At 45.8% G+C, this 15,474-nt stretch overlaps 1 protein-coding gene and 2 non-coding genes across 7 annotated transcripts in view; 2 read left to right on the top strand and 1 right to left on the bottom strand.

The window, feature by feature from the left end:
• NRXN2 (neurexin 2) overlaps nucleotides 1–15,474 on the bottom strand; it is an 899,334-nt gene that overhangs the window by 314,153 nt on the left and 569,707 nt on the right. The window lies entirely within an intron of this gene.
• On the top strand, nucleotides 9,461–9,614 carry LOC148510709 (5.8S ribosomal RNA). The gene has a single exon (XR_015869372.1). It is a non-coding gene; the product is annotated as a 5.8S ribosomal RNA (ribosomal RNA).
• Nucleotides 9,621–9,767, top strand: LOC148510708 (5.8S ribosomal RNA). Its single transcript, XR_015869373.1, has one exon. It is a non-coding gene; the product is annotated as a 5.8S ribosomal RNA (ribosomal RNA).

The following is a 15,474-nucleotide window of genomic DNA, read 5'->3' as shown; positions in this document are numbered from 1 at the left end:
CTTCCTATATGTGAGTGCATACAGTACAATGTAGTCAAATGTACCCGCATCTGTATGTGTCTTCCTATATGTGAATGCATACAGTACAATGTACTTAAATGTACCCGCTTCTGTATGTGCCTTCCTATATGTGAGTGCATACGGTACAATGTACATAAATGTACCTGCTTCTGTATGTGCCTTCCTATATGTGAGTGCATACAGTACAATGTACATAAATGTACCTGCTTCTGTATGTGCCTTCCTATATATGAGTGCACACAGTACAATGTACATAAATGTAACTGCATCTGTATGTGCCATCCTATATGTGAGTGCATACAGTACAATGTACATAAATGTACCCGCATCTGTATGTGTCTTCCTATATATGAGTGCATACAGTACAATGTACATAAATGTAACTGCTTCTGTATGTGCCATCCTATATGTGAGTGCATACAGTACAATGTAGTTAAATGTACCCGCATCTGTATGTGTCTTCCTATATGTGAATGCATACAGTACAATGTACATAAATGTAACTGCTTCTGTATGTGCCTTCCTATATGCGAGTGTATACAGTACAATGTACATAAATGTACCCGCTTCTGTATGTGCCTTCCTATATATGAGTGCACACAGTACAATGTACATAAATGTAACTGCATCTGTGTGTGCCTTCCTATATGTGAGTGCATGCGGTACAATGTACATAAATGTACCTGCTTCTGTATGTGCCTGCCTATATGTGAGTGCATACAGTACAAAGTACATAAATGTAACTGCTTCTGTATGTGCCTTCCTATATGTGAGTGCATACAGTACAATGTACATAAATGTTCCCGTGTCTGTATGTGCCTTCCTATATGTGAGTGCATACAGTACAATGTAAATAAATGTAACTGCTTCTGTATGTGCCTTCCCATATGTGAGTGCATACAGTACAATGTAGTCAAATGTACCCGCATCTGTATGTGTCTTCCTATATGTGAATGCATACAGTACAATGTACTTAAATGTACCCGCTTCTGTATGTGCCTTCCTATATGTGAGTGCATACGGTACAATGTACATAAATGTACCTGCTTCTGTATGTGCCTTCCTATATGTGAGTGCATACAGTACAATGTACATAAATGTACCTGCTTCTGTATGTGCCTTCCTATATATGAGTGCACACAGTACAATGTACATAAATATAACTGCATCTGTATGTGCCATCCTATATGTGAGTGCATACAGTACAATGTACATAAATGTACCCGCATCTGTATGTGTCTTCCTATATATGAGTGCATACAGTACAATGTACATAAATGTAACTGCTTCTGTATGTGCCATCCTATATGTGAGTGCATACAGTACAATGTAGTTAAATGTACCCGCATCTGTATGTGTCTTCCTATATGTGAATGCACACAGTACAATGTACATAAATGTAACTGCATCTGTGTGTGCCTTCCTATATGTGAGTGCATACAGTACAATGTACATAAATGTAACTGCTTCAGTATTTGCCTTCCTATATGTGAGTGCATACAGTACAATGTACATAAATGTACCCGCTTCTGTATGTGCCTTCCTATATATGAGTGCATATGGTACAATGTACATAAATGTACCCGCTGTTGTATGTGCCTTCCTATATTTGAGTGCATACGGTACAATGTACATAAATGTACCCGCTGTTGTATGTGCCTTCCTATGTGTGAGTGCACACGGTACAATGTACATAAATGTAACTGCTTCTGTATGTGCCTTCCTATATTTGAGTGTATACAGTACAATGTACATAAATGTCCCTGCTGCTGTATGTGCCTTCCTATATGTGAGTGCATACAGTACAATGTAGTTAAATGTACCCGCATCTGTATGTGCCTTCCTATATGTGAGTGCATATGGTAGAATGTACATAAATGTACCCGCTGTTGTATGTGCCTTCCTATATTTGAGTGCATACAGTACAATGTACATAAATGTAACTGCTTCTGTATGTGCCTTCCTATATGTGAGTGCATACAGTACAATGTACATAAATGTAACTGCTTCTGTATTTGCCTTCCTATATGCTAGTGCATACTAATCAATGTAGATACATGTACCCGCTGCTGTATGTGCCTTCTTATATGAGAGTGCATACGGTACAAGGTACAGGTGGGCAGGGGTCAGTATGGGCTACTATCCAAAATATTTTTCTGGGATGCTGGCGCACATACCCTGAACCCGATACAATCCAGGAAGCATAACATCCCTTCCCTAACAACTCTAAACCCTGACCCTAAAAGTGCATACACACGGTATGATTAAAAGCACAATATGAACGATAACAATATAGATAATAGTTATCGTTCATATCGTGCATTTTTCGGTGCCTCCAACCCACCAACAACCTGCGATGTGTGGGCACTATGGACGATAAAGATATTGTCCATCGATCGTACATGCAGGCCAACCTGGTCGGTATCGACCAGTTTACTACTATAGGGACGATTACGGGTCGCTGGGTGTCGTTGGTGGGTTGGTGGTGTGCTGGATGATCGATATGGATCATCCAGCACACCCGGGACATCATTCAGTGATATCGGTATGGCTGACGGTCATCCCATGTGTGTGCACCATTAGTCAACCCTAACCCCAAACCTCACCCTAGGTGCAGTGGTGTGCAATGTGAGGCAAACGCTGATGGTAGATGTGCATGTGAAGACAGAGCTAGTTGGCAGAGGGGCATATCAGTTAAAAGCTGATGGGCAGAGAGGTATGAGTGAAAAGATGTGGGGGGCAGTGGGTATTTGAGGGATAGGTGGGCTTGTTAGGGAAAAGCTGGTGGGGATTTTCGTTATTTTGTTTCCCTTATTTAGAACAGACATTTTGGTGGCTGCACACATAACTAAGAATTGTGGTACCCAAAAATTGCAGTTTCCAGTATATCTCTATGGGGGAATGTTGATGGCTGTGATGTGCTAGAATGCTGACGGTTTCTCTTGGACTCTGCAGTTATCATTGCTAAATGAATTGCCCCCTTTATGTATTGTTAAAGTATACTGGGATTTCACAGTACCTTTTAATAAATACATAATAAATAGAAAAGGGACTTAAAGATATAGGGCTCTATTTATTAACATTATTTTTACTAAAATAAAGTGAATAAGGGTGTTTTCACACCCTTTTCACATTATTTTAGTTTCACCTGTAGTTATTACAGGGCAATTTGAGTAGAATTAGTAAAATTCTACTCCAACCCCTAGTATCACTTATTTTTAGTAAAGCAGATCGCATTTCCCATAATTGTAATGGGAAATGTGATCCGACCAGAGTTACTAAAAATAAATTGTAAAAAAATACCGGGGGAAGCCCTGTAATAATAACGCCACCTGGAGGTGGCGTTATCCAGGGTCTCCCCCGGTTACCGGGCTCCCACTCTGCTCTAACGGGGAGAGCAGAGGCGGGAGCCGGTGCCAGTAATCAGCTATGTGGTCTAAGCAGACCGCAAGCTGATTGCTGTAAAAAAAAGAAAAAAAAAATTGAAACATTTTTTTTTTACTTACCTGAATCCAGGGACCGGTGATCGGGCCTCCGGTGATGGCTCCTCCCCGGTCAGCTGGTCTCCCATAGTGCACTGCGGCCCGGTCATCAGGTGATCTGGTCCCAGTGCAGTATGGGAGATCACCTGATCGGGAAGCCCGGAGAAGATCACTGGAGGCCAGGAGGATGCAGGTAAGTGTAATGAAGGGAGGGGGGGTTGCGGGGGGGAGGTGGGGTCGCGGGGGGTCCGCGATTGAGGGGGGCGGGGCTTAGCGTCGGTTGGGGGGTAGCAGCAACGGTGGGTCGGTGCATGCGCAGGCTCTTAGTCGCGGTATTTTTTCCGAAAATACCGCGACTAGAGTGCGGATGCGATCCGCAGGGACAGAGCTTTATCACAAGCTCTGTCCCTGCAAGGGATATATAGTAAATCCCTGTGATATTGCCTGAATTCGCAATGCGAATTCACTCGGTAATATCACACTACAATCTGCATTCAATATGCGGATTGTAGTAAATAGAGACCTTAATCACAATAAAGTGTCTATTGCCGGTTGATTGTGACAAGTTTTTCATTGCTTTGTTTATAAAAAAGAAAAAATCTAGCATATGGAAACCCTATGCCCCTAGAAATGCTGCATTTTCCCCTGGGCAACAGTGGAGCTAGGACTGCATGCTTCATCAGATATCCGTGCATGTGGACTGCATGCTTCATCAGATATCCGTGCATGTGGACTGCATGCTTCATCAGATATCCGTGCATGTGGACTGCATGCTTCATCAGATATCCGTGCATGTGGACTGCATGCTTCATCAGATATCCGTGCATGTGGACTGCATGCTTCATCAGATATCCGTGCATGTGGACTGCATGCGTCATCAGATATCCGTGCATTTGGACTGCATGCTTCATCAGATATCCGTGCATGTGGACTGCATGCGTCATCAGATATCCGTGCATGTGGACAGCATGCGTCATCAGATATCCGTGCATGTGGACAGCATGCGTCATCAGATATCTGTGCATGTGGACTGCATGCTTCATCAGATATCCGTGCATGTGGACTGCATGCTTCATCAGAGATCCGTGCATGTGGACTGCATGCTTCATCAGAGATCCGTGCATGTGGACTGCATGCTTCATCAGAGATCCGTGCATGTGGACTGCATGCTTCATCAGATATCCGTGCATGTGGACTGCATGCGTCATCAGATATCCGTGCATGTGGACTGCATGCGTCATCAGATATCCGTGCATGTGGACTGCATGCTTCATCAGATATCCGTGCATGTGGACTGCATGCTTCATCAGAGATCCGTGCATGTGGACTGCATGCTTCATCAGAGATCCGTGCATGTGGACTGCATGCTTCATCAGATATCCGTGCATGTGGACTGCATGCTTCATCGGATATCCGTGCATGTGGACTGCATGCGTCATCAGATAGCCGTGCATGTGCACTGCAGCCATGCCAGACATGAGCAGTTAACAGTTTAATATTTTCATTTTACAAAAGTGCTGTAAAGCACTCAGCAACGTGACAGGCTGCCAAGGAGCCATACCCCCTCCAATAGAGTGCCACCACTTCGCACAGAAACTATAGGTGCATCCTGTAATCATGCCAAAGGCCACACCCCCTCATACACTTGATTATGCCCTCTCCACACCTGCCCCTCCTAACTCCTAACCTTGTTTTCTGGATCCGCCCATACACCCTTGCTACTGACCACCTTTTGTCTGAACACCTGTTTCCGTTTTGACTTTTTGCTGCATGACTGCAGGCGCCGGTCTCCTGACCCTCGCCCTACTATTCTGTTGTTTTGATTCTTACTCTTGGTTACTTTATCTGTACTTGTCATAATGCTTCTCTGTATCATTTTCCAAACTACCCAGCTTCCATTTATGTTATTTCCTGCCCATTCTCTCTCAGGTACTGATAAGCAATCCCCTGCTGATTGCTACATGCACAATGGATGTCATTTGTGGATCATTAAGTTAAGGAGACACAGTGTGGCTTTCCCATTACATGAAAAATCAGCATTTATGGGTCTGTACGTATACATTTCTACATACAGTGGTGCTTGAAAATTTGTGAACCCTTCAGAATTTTCTATATTTTTGCTGAAATTTGGCCTAAAACTACCTAAAAGTAGATAAAGAGATCCAAATCAAACAAATTAGACATGCTCATTTTGTATTGAAAATGATCCAATATCACACATCTGTGAGTGGAATAAGTATGGGAACCTTTGCTTTCAGTATCTGGTATGACTCCCTTGTGCAGCAATAACTTCTTCTAAATGTTTCCGGTAATTATTGATTAGTCCTGAACATCGACGTGGAGGAATTTTACCCAATTCCTCCGTACAAAACAGCTTCAACTCTGTTATAAAAACTGTAAAACACTGACACAGGCGCTACATTTTAACCAAATGGTCATTTGCTCTCAGGGTTTTAAAGATGATGGTGAAAACAGTGTGTGGCAGTGATGATACCTATGTAATTAAGTCTGGTACACTAAATAACAACCTTATAGAGTGTACACTATTTATTGACATAAACATATAAGTATAAAACACAAAAAGATGACACATATGTAAAAATTACACATATAACACATAAAAGTTCAGCTCGGTGACTCTGATGTCAGGTGGCTGCTTTATCAGAATTCAGAAGATAATGGGCAAGATGTTAATTCTGCAGAGAGGTGGTCCGGGTCCCTCAGATCCGCAAGTTCATTGGTTCTTCAAAACACTGGTGCTGCAGCTATTGTTGCTCCCTCCTGCCAACGCGTTTCGGTACCACATGTACCTTTATCAAGGCTTGGAGGTGTGGGTAATCTGGGCTCTCTTAAATACCCTTTTTAGCGGTGACTTCCGGTTCCCGCAGACCGGAAGTGGCCACACGTTGCTGATTAAGGTCCCTCTGGATGTTCTTTATGTCCTCCCAGGTCGGTGCAACACTGGGCAACTTTCCTCTTGCTTCTGAAGTTCCCCTTTTTTTCCTTAAAACAAAACGTCTGCTTATAGCACCAAACCGGAAGTCCCATCCCGTCAGACCGGAACTGGTGTCATAGGGGGTATCGAAGAATACTGTCCCAGGAAATTTAGTGCATACACTTTAGTTCCACAACATAATGGTTCTGGGGCTAAAATCTTTGTCACTTCCAGCTCCAAGCTGGCATGTTTGAAGACGATCAGAGCACAAGGGACAACACAGATCCGTAGCCACAAGGCAAGAGTCAGCCATAGAAAACCTGCAGGCCAATCTGTCGTGCACGATTTATGTCACCTGAAAGCTTTCCCCTCAATCTGTTTATAGTAAAGCAGGTGAACCCCGATGTGGAATGATTACGAGAATCTCCAGACATTGTGAATGTGAACCAGAGAACCGATTCATCTTCCGGTCACAACAATCCTCTGCACCGTATAACGCCTTCAACTCTGTTATGTTGGTGGGTTTCCTTCCATGAACTGCTCGCTTCAGGTCCTTCCACAACATTTCAATTGGATTAAGGTCAGTACTTTGACTTGGCCATTCCAAAAGTTTAAATTTCTTCTTCTTTAACCATTCTTTGGTGGAATGACTTGTGTGCTTTGGGTCACTGTCTTGCTGCATGACCCACGTTCTCTTGAGATGCAGCTTATGGAGAGATGTCCATTTTTCTTTAGAATATTTTGGTATAATTCAGAATTAATTGTCCCATCAATGATGGCAAGTCGTCCGGGGCCAGATGCAGCAAAACAGGCCCAAACCATGATACCACCACCACCGTGTTTCACAGATGGTATGAGGTTTTTATGCTGGAATGCAGTGTTCTCCTTTCTCCAAACATAACACTTTTCATTTAATCCAAAAATCTCTATTTTGGACTCATCTGTCCCCCAAACATTGTTTCCAATAGTCTTCTGGCTTGTCCAGGTGATCTTTAGCAAACTGCAGACGGACAGCAATGCTCTTTTTGGAGAGCAGTGGCTTTCTCCTTGCAATCCTGCCATGCACACCATTATACCATTATTGTTCAGTGTCCTCCTGATGGTGAACTCATGAACATTAACATTAGCTAATGTTAGAAAGTCCTTCAGTTGCTTAGAGGTTACCTTGGGTTCCTTTATGACCTTGCAAACTATTAGACGCCTTGCTCTTGGTGTGATCTTTGTTGGTCGACTACTCCTGGGGAGGGTATAATGTTCTGGAATTTCCTCCATTTGTACACAATCTGTCTGACCATTGATTGGTGGAGTCCAAACTCTTTAGAGATGGCTTTGCAACCTTTTCCAGCCTGATGAGCATAAACAACTCTTCTTCTGAGGTCGTCAGAAATCTCTTTTGTGTGTGTCATGATACACTTCCACAAACATGTGTTGTGAGCATCAGACTTTTATAGATCTCTGTTTTTTTTAAAAAGACAAGTTGTCTACTCACACCTTATTGTCATCCCATAGATTGAAAATACTTGACTCTAATTTTACCTTCAAAATATCTGCTAAGCCTAAAGGTTCACATACTTTTGCCACTCATAGATATGTGATATTGGATCATTTTCCTCAAAAAAAAAATGAGCATGTCTAATTTTTGTTCTCTAATTTGTTTGATTTGGTTCTCTTTATCTACTTTTAGGACTTGAAGGACTAGAAAATTCTGAAGGGTTCACAAACTTTCAAGCACCACTGTATATGTTTGCAAGTTGAGTAATTGGACGTGGAAATCTTACACTTATTGATGGTTGGAACAGTGCTAGAGATAGTCGTTCCTTACTGTTATCAGAATGGGGAAAGGAAAGATATGCCTTGAAATACAAAAGATCTGCAAAAATTAGATAATTTGGCTGACATGTATCAAAACTTAGAGAGAGATAAAGTGGAGACGTCCATAGCAACCAATCAGGTTCTTAGTATCATTTATCTAGCACAGTCAAAAAATTACAGAAGCTAATTGGTTGCTATGGCCAACTTCTGTACTTTATGATACATATCCCCCTTTGATGGACATGGAATAAGAAATGTAAATGAGTGATAGGAATGCAGATTCCATATATATGGTTATATGGGATGCTACATAGCTTTATGGACCCACAAATGGGCAGTAAAATCAACCAGCAAATAGGTTGTGTAAGTCACAACTTAAAATACAAAAAGAAAAAGTCCAAATACATAGACAGGAGTAAGTAGTCTGAAATCTGTATAAGAAGCCAATAATAACCTGCTATCACTAGCCTGATTAATACCCTACATTCCCCCGTTTTATAATGCATTATACATATTGGATTGTGTTGTTGTTATCTCAATTTCAAGAAAATGTGAGGAATATTGTTGTATACTCAATAGTTGTATATTTTTTTACTACTTGAGGCAATTCCTCAATAAAGAAATAACAAAATAAAGCTGCTAGCAGTACACAAATGCATTAAAATATATGTAATACATACATGTTTACATATAAAATAATTTTCATGATGTGCATTATATCAAAAAGAATTTTATAAAAGCAGTCTGTTATAAAAAGTATTGTAATATGGATAAGAACCTATTGATTGGTAGCAGGCAATACTGTGTAGTGCCATTTTTGCATAGCTGGTCATGCACATACTGTACAAATATTGATGCTCTTCTCCCTAAGTTTTTACAGCATTCTGCAAAACGCTAAGGCAGATGAGTACAGCAAAGGGCATGACTCCATGCCCACGCATAGCCATCATTTTATGTGCAGATGTGAAATTAAAGCAGTGGCTTAGATTATATTTTTTGGCATATATAACCTTTAATCCCATTTTCTATATTTTTCTCGCCCCTGGTAGGCGTTTCTTCATATTGTTTGTACATTTCATTTAGCCAGATTATGCAGCATACAAAGTTTACAGCAAGCCGTCATGTGAAAATGACACGCAGTTTGCTTACTTTGTCCATAGGTACTATGGACACAGTTAAGCTTTTAATGCAATGAAATTATAATTCAATTTGCTCACAGCGTTGGATCACTCGGCTCGCGCGTTGATGAAGAACATAGCTAGCTGCGAGAATTAGTGTGAATTGCAGGACACAATGATCATCGACACTTCGAACGCACCTTGCGGCCCCGGGTTCCTCCCAAGGCTACGCCTGTCTGAGGGTCGCAAAAAGACTCTCAGCGGTGGATCACTCGGCTCGCGCATCGATGAAGAATGCAGCTAGCTGCAACAATTAGTGTGAATTGCAGGACACATTGATCATCGACACTTCGAACGCACCTTGCGGCCCCGGGTTCCTCCTGGAGCTACACCTGTCCTCCCCCAGCGTGTGTCAGCCTCTTTTCCCCCAGCGTGTGTGTCATCCTCTTTCCCACCCAGCGTGTGTCTCAGCCCCTATCACCCCCAGCGTGTGTGTCAGCCTCTCCCCCCCAGCGTGTGTGTAAGCCTCTTTCCGCCCCAGCGTGTGTCAGTCTTTCCCCCAGCGTGTGTGTCAGCCCCTATCACCCCCAGCGTGTGTCAGCCTCTTTCCCCCCCAGCGTGTGTCAGCCTTTCCCCCCCAGCGTGTGTGTCAGCCCCTATCACCCCCAGCGTGTGTCAGCCTCTTTCCCCCCCAGCGTGTGTCAGCCTCTCCCCCCCAGTGTGTGTGTCAGCCTCTTTCCCCCCCAGCGAGTGTCAGTCTTTCCCCCCCAGCGTGTGTCAGTCTTTCCCCCCCAGCTTGTGTGTCAGCCCCTATCACCCCCAGCGTGTGTGTCAGCCTCTCCCCCCCAGCGTGTGTCAGTCTTTCCCCCCCAGCATGTGTGTCAGCCTCTATCACCCCCAGCGTGTGTGTCAGCCTCTTTCCCCCCAGCGTGTGTGTCAGCCCCTATCACCCCCAGCGTGTCAGCCTCTTTCCCCCCCAGCGTGTGTGTCAGCACCTATCACCCCCAGCGTGTGTCAGCCTCTTTCCCCCCAGCGTGTGTGTCAGCCTCTTTCCCCCCAGCGTGTGTGTCAGCCCCTATCACCCCCAGCGTGTCAGCCTCTTTCCCCCCCAGCATGTGTCAGCCTCTTTCCCCCCAGCGTGTGTGTCAGCTTCTTTCCCCCCCAGCATGTGTCTCAGCCCATATCACCCCCAGCGTGTGTCTCAGCCTCTTTCTCCCCCCCCCCAAACCACCATTACTTACTTACCTTATTTGCTTCTTCCTCTTCGGCTCCTCTAGATCCCTTCCAACAGCCAGGCCCCTTGTTATGACGCAGCTCACGTGACATCATGATGTCACGCGCGCTGTGTCATAACAAGGGGCCGGGCCGTGGCAGGTGTCTGTCTTGTTGGAGCCAAAGCGGGCCCGCTCCGGCTCCAGCCATTTAAGTAATGGGGACCAGGTTGGCTGGCAGCGGCCCTGTCAGATGCAGGCGGCCATGGGCCCCTGCACCACAGCGGGCCCCTGTGCAAGGCACCGGCTGCACCGCCACTAGTTCCGCCCCTGATATATATTTATATGATATATCTATCTAACTGTGTGTGTGTGTGTGTGTGTATAGAGGGAGATGTTTATAAGCCACTGAGGCGTTTAATAACCACAGCTGTAGGCCCAAGGGTAGTCCATTCTATGGAGCATATATTTTAACAGTACTTTGATCAAAAAAGTAGCCCCCATAACTTTCTTGAGCTTGGCCCCGTCAGTTAATGCCATCTTTAGTAAGCTCAGACGTCAGTTTCCCTTAAACAACTTAAAATAGATTAGATGCCTTTCTTCCAAAAAATTGTCAATGACCAATAGTTGATTAATCCAGTGAAATAATTGAAATTGCCTTTAAAGGGTCAAAAAATTATATTCCGATGTTCCAGCAGTTGAGCGATTACTGGCAGTCTGCACATGCATTGGAGTCACACTGCACATGTGCCGATCTTGTATCGCAGAGAAACTTCTTCACAGACCTTAACATGCATCACAGAGATAATTTACCCTGCAGACAGAGGGAAGTAGTACCACCCTGAAAAGAATTGGGCATGTGCTTCAATATAAACAATCTGTCAGCAGGGTCGTAACCAGTGGCACAGAGAGGGGGGGGGCTCTACCCGGGCTCGGGCTTGCTGTAGGGGCCCCTGATGTGCCGCCAACCACCTTCCTCTTACCTGACAGCAGCCAGCACATGCTGCTGTGTGCTGGTCTGCAGTGGGATACTGTTAGCTGCTGGGGGGGTCACAGCGCCTCCCAAGGTTTCTTTCTGCAGAATGGTTTCCATGCCTCCCGTGATTAGGCCATGCCCCCTTCTCCCCGGGAAGCTCTCTAGGGCCCTGGCCTTAACTAGGAGTGTGCGGCCACACAGAGCGCAGGGCTCTGTGGGCTGCACTGTCGCCACCCCATGGCCCCTGCTTCTGTCTACAGTGTTCCGTTCCAGCATTCCAGGCACCCTGCAGTCAGTATCCCTGTGGTACGATACAGCGCTTAGAGCCTCTGCTACTGCTCTGTCAGGCAGTATAAATAAGGGTAGTGTTGTATGTTCCTAGCTTGGAAGGCGGACTCTTGTCCGCAAGGCAGATGGGATAGCAGCTAATGGACTTGCCATCAAATTCCAAGATGACAAGTGTATTATTCTGAATGAAATATAGGTTATGGCCACAGCAAAACCAGATGAACACCAGCATTGTCTCAATATGGCAAAGGAAAAAGTGAGACTAAGCACACACAGACATAATGACTGCATTTAGATGTGGCAGAAAATATACAAGAACTGCAAAAGCTAGATCTGACACAGACGGATGTAGGCACCATGCCGGCGGGCGGGATGTCGGCGCTCAGAATACCGACGCCAGAAACCCAACGGTAAGTATTAGAGTTAGGGGAAGTGTTAGGGTAAGGCACTAGTGGGAGGGTTAGGGTTAGGTTGTGGGAGGGGGGTTAGGATTAGGCTGCAGGAGGGAGGGTTAGGGATAGGCTGTGGGAAAGGCGGGTTAATAGGCTGCGGGAAAGGTGGGTTAGGGCAAGGATTTGGAGTTAGGGTTAAGCTACTTACCTTCAAATGTCTGCATTCTGACTGGCACAATGCCACTGTTGTTATTCCCCATACCCAACCTGACACAGGTTCTCATGTATCGGATAGTGCAACAATTATGTGGTGCAACAGTTGCATAAAAGCTAAAGCCACAATAACAATAATCTCTTAAATAAGTAATAGCAGAGCCTCAAGACCACTTGATCACAGATACAGTATCTCCTGCTTACCTTTCAGTGCCGATGTGGCATGCTGGCCCATATAATAGTATGGGGATCTAAATTCATCAAGCTCAGAATATAAAAAAAATTCTGAATTTGACTACAAGAACTGACATGATCTTCAGATGACACCTGTCACTCACTTTGCGAATGAATCCTCTCTGCGACCGCTGTGACTAATCCATCGCTGCTCATGTGCAGTGCAGCTTTGCACATGCACAATGGCAAAAAACTGCTCCACTGCATCCAGCATCGTCATTATATCCATCTGTATCAGGCCCACTGACCACTGGAGTTTGGGTCATATGTACATCTGTATGAGTCCGAATGCATGTAAACCGGGCCCCGATGTGTGCAGCTGCAGTTTTCCCCATATGCCAAGTTCCATTGTGCTTCATCTGCAACTTTGTACGTGTGTAAAACCAATTCCTGTGCAGTTCAAGTCTTAGCCCAGTGTCTCTGTGAGGGGCTTTTCGCTGCGCCTGAGTTTTGACTAAGATGTAAAACTGAAATGTAATATGGTGCACTACACGTCTAAAAGCGTCTCAGTCGCACCTGGTGTCTTGTGCTGTATGGTGTTATGGCGCTCAGTGTATGAGGGCACATCTGTACTGGACTTTGCTCCTGATTCACTACGGTACACAGTATAGCGTACGCACACAGGGCCTGATTCAGACCCGCTCGCGAGCGACGAGCGCTCGCAAGCGGGTCGATGGTGCCCAAGTGCACATGCGCACGACAGAGGCGGCTCCGTCGTGCGCATGCGCGAGACCCAAATAACGACGGCCAAGCCAAGTCGTTATGGGTCTCGCACCAAAGCTGTCGATGTTGATTGACAGCACGCCCCCTTTGGTGTGCATGCCGAGTCCATGGCTGCCCAAACGGAGGCGTTCCCATGGGTACGCCTACCGTCTGGGTGATGTCAGTGGGAGTGCTTTTGGCTCTGATAGAGCCAAAAGCACTCCTGGGCTTGCGGCAGCGAGACCCTACCGCAGGGTCTCGTCACAAGCCATCGCGACCATCATTTTGGCCACTTGCTATAGCTGTGGGTGGTCACCCAAAGCTATGCGAGCGCCCAGGAGGCCGCTCCAAAAAGGAGTAGGGACGGCCCTGATTCAGAGCGTCCGGCTCTGAATCAGGGCCACAGTTCAGTGCGATAGTATGCTAATCCATAGCGATCGCAATACCGCCTCAGCACAACATAGGGAAGCCCACTTTACTTTACGCGCACATCCATAATGGTTAGCAGGACTGCTAAAACATTGGTACAAATGAGTACCATCGAAGTCTCATGCACAGTTAAGGCAGGTCAGACCTCACTCAGGAATTGCTTACTTCAGCGCACGCTATGAGGCCTCAGGCTGTGTATGGTATCGCAGTGGATAATTTATGCACGCTGGTGCATCTGCGTTCAGCCGACCCCCCCCCCGTCACCACCCACAAACGTAGTCACTGCGATTGCAGTCCCGATCGCAATGACTGGCATGCGCAGAACGCAACAATGGGCCGATTGCATGCGTATAAGCAACTGTGGCTCTTATTCAGAGCCGGACGCTCTGACAGAGCGCTCGCTCTGAATCAGGGCCGTCCCTCTGTTGACGCGTCACTCCCATAATGCAAAGCAGCGGACGGAGGAGCTGATCTCGGCGGCGGGACCAGGAGCAGGAGCGGGTGTCAGGTAAGTGTTTTTTTTATTTTTTTTATTATGTCTCTACTGCGGGGGGAGGTTGATTACTACTGGGGGCACTACAAGGGGGGGACTACTGGGAGCACTACGGGGGGGACTACTGGGAGCACTACGGGGGGGACTACAGGGAGCACTACGGGGGGGACTACTGGGAGCACTACAGGGGGGGAATACTACTGGGGGCACTACTAGGGGGGGACTACTGGGAGCACTACAGGGGGGACTACTGGGAGCACTACAGGGGGGGATTACTGGGAGCACTACGGGGGGGACTACTGGGAGCACTACGGGGGGGACTACTGAGAGCACTACAGGGGGGACTACTGGGAGCACTACAGGGGGCTACTACTGGGGGCACTACAGGGGGGAATACTACTGGGGGCACTACAAGAGGGGGGACTATTACTAGGGGCACTATATAATGGGCACTGCATAGGGGGGTACCACTACTGGGGGCACTGCATGGGGGGGAGTACTACTGGGGCACTATATAAGAGGCTTACTACTGGGGGCACAAGGGGCACTGCACTGGGGGGACCACTACCGGGGGCACTGTAAAAGGGGCACTGCATAGGGGGGGGCGGCAAAAAACTACTCGCTTACCAAAAAATTTGGGCTAGGGCCCGCCCTGTGGTAGGGTCTCGTTGCCGCAAGCCCTGGAGTGCTTTCAGCTCTATCAGAGCCGAGCGGGTCTGAATCAGGCCCTTTGTTCCTTGCTGAATCAGGCCCTATGCACAGGACTATGTAACAATGACAAGTAACACGTTTCAGTGAAATCTACTATATTTCGAAGTGACAATGGAAGTGAAACCACAAAATAGACAACTTCTAAAGACAACATGACAATTCCATATGCCCAGAGGAAAATGGCTCCCTCTCTTGTGGTATTACTTTAAGGTTTTGTATTCATGTTATATTCTTGCTTCTGTTTTGTGCTTATGCTGTATTGTTTTTATGTTTATTCATGTACCGAGATGCATACACTTTGTTGTATCTAATAAATAAAAGATAATAATAATAATAATAGCTGTAAGGAAGAACATAGCTCTTACTGAAACGATCAGATACACGTTAACAGACTCTGAATTGTCTGAAAAACAGTAGTGTGAAGCAGCAATGAGAGCTACTTACTTACAAAGCAAAT

The sequence above is a fragment of the Taudactylus pleione genome, unplaced genomic scaffold (assembly GCF_031769625.1).
Source record: "Taudactylus pleione unplaced genomic scaffold, aTauple2 ptg000313l, whole genome shotgun sequence".
NCBI classification, from domain to species: domain Eukaryota; kingdom Metazoa; phylum Chordata; class Amphibia; order Anura; family Myobatrachidae; genus Taudactylus; species Taudactylus pleione.
This window is presented reverse-complemented; position numbering and strand designations above follow the sequence as displayed.